Source organism: Chrysochloris asiatica, unplaced genomic scaffold (assembly GCF_000296735.1).
Source record: "Chrysochloris asiatica unplaced genomic scaffold, ChrAsi1.0 scaffold00057, whole genome shotgun sequence".
NCBI classification, from domain to species: domain Eukaryota; kingdom Metazoa; phylum Chordata; class Mammalia; order Afrosoricida; family Chrysochloridae; genus Chrysochloris; species Chrysochloris asiatica.
The window spans coordinates 3,707,786-3,709,377 of NW_006408575.1; the positions used below are offsets into that span (position 1 = coordinate 3,707,786).

The 1,592-nt window shown below is 38.1% G+C and overlaps 1 pseudogene; it reads left to right on the forward strand.

Annotated features, from left to right (window-relative positions):
• LOC102832368 overlaps window positions 1-812 on the forward strand; it is a 5,006-nt pseudogene extending 4,194 nt beyond the window's left edge.
• The last annotated feature ends 780 nt before the right edge of the window (window positions 813-1,592 follow it).

The window sequence follows — 1,592 nt, forward strand, 5'->3', positions numbered from 1 at the left end:
CAGGAAGCAATTGAACATATTGATGAAGTACAAAATGAAATAGATAGATTTAATGAACAAGCCAGTGAGGAAATTTGAAGGTAGAACATAAATGTAACAAACTCCAACCATTCTTTCAGAAGAGGTCAGAATTGACGGCCAAAATCCCATACTTTTGGGCAATAATATTTGTCAACCATACACAAGTGTCTACATTGCTTGGGGAGGAAAAGGAAGAGGCACTGCATTGTTTCACCAGATTTGAAGTGACAGAATCTGAAGATATTAAATCAGGTTGCAGAATAGATTTTTATTTTGATTAAAATCCTTACTTAGAAAATAAAGTTCTCTCCAAAGAAGTTCATTTGAATGACAGTGGTGATCCATCCTCAAAATCAACTGAAATCAAATGGAAATCTGGAAAGGAATTGACAAAACACTCAAGTCAAGCACAGAATGAAGGCAGCAGGAAGAGCCAACAGGAAGAACCAGAGAGTTTTTTTTACCTGGTTTACTGATCATTCTGATTAGGAGAGGTCATCAAAGATAATATTTGCTCAAATCCACTTCAGTACTATTTGGTTCCTGATATGGATGGTGAAGAAGGAGAAGAAGATGATGATGACGACAAACAAGAAGAAGGTTTGGAAACTATTGATGAAGAAGGGGAAGAAGAAGATGAGGAGGAGGATGAGGGAGAGGAAGGAGAGGAGAAGATGAATAATAAGAATATAGATGAATTCCAACCTTTTAAAACATTTTTTTCAGTCCCCGGGAGCAAGTTGCAGTCTTTTTCTTCGACTCCCTCTTGTGCTCTGTCACCCCGTTGTTAAGGTCCCTTTTCTGTCCTCCACACCATGATTCTCAACTTATTTTGGGGGAAATAGCTTAAGCAGATACCATGGGGAAAGAATCTCTAACCCTTTCTATTCCCAAACTAATTTTTATCATTTCCTGTCTCAACAAAAACTATGGAATCAACACACCACTGTACTCTGTTGGGGACGGGGGGACAAGAAAAACTCCCACATCCTTCACTCTGCTGGAAGCTGGAGGGTGCTAGGCCCCTGTGTAATAGTGCATAGAATTCAAAATTTTTTTCTTCCTTTCTCTGTATATTGGGCTCAGAGATTACACTGTGTCTCTATGTGAATATGGACAGTTAGCATTTAGACACATGTATCTGTCTACTTTCTCTTGTATAAAAAAAGAAAAAACGGGTTTATAGAATGTCAGCGAATGGTGGGTATGAGATGTTTGGGTGGGTTAAGTGGGCATTTTGACAACATGTCTTCTCCTTTGACATGTTTAATTGCGATGTTCAACAGACTTCCTTACAATTTAAAATGACATTTTAAGAATACAATTCTCTCCTAATGGTGACTTGAGCCCTGCCACTCGATGGGAGGATCAGCAGAACCTGTAGGATCTTATTTGGAATTGACCTTCTCTATAGTAATTTTGTTCCTGTTCATTTAAAAAAATATTTTCTGTTTCAATGGAAAGGAAAGATGCTCAGTTTCAAAGTTGAAAGTGTACAAGTTGCTTTGTTACAATAAAACAAAATGTGTAGAGTTTCCAGTTTGGATGGGGGCAGAGACAGCTAGGTAGGA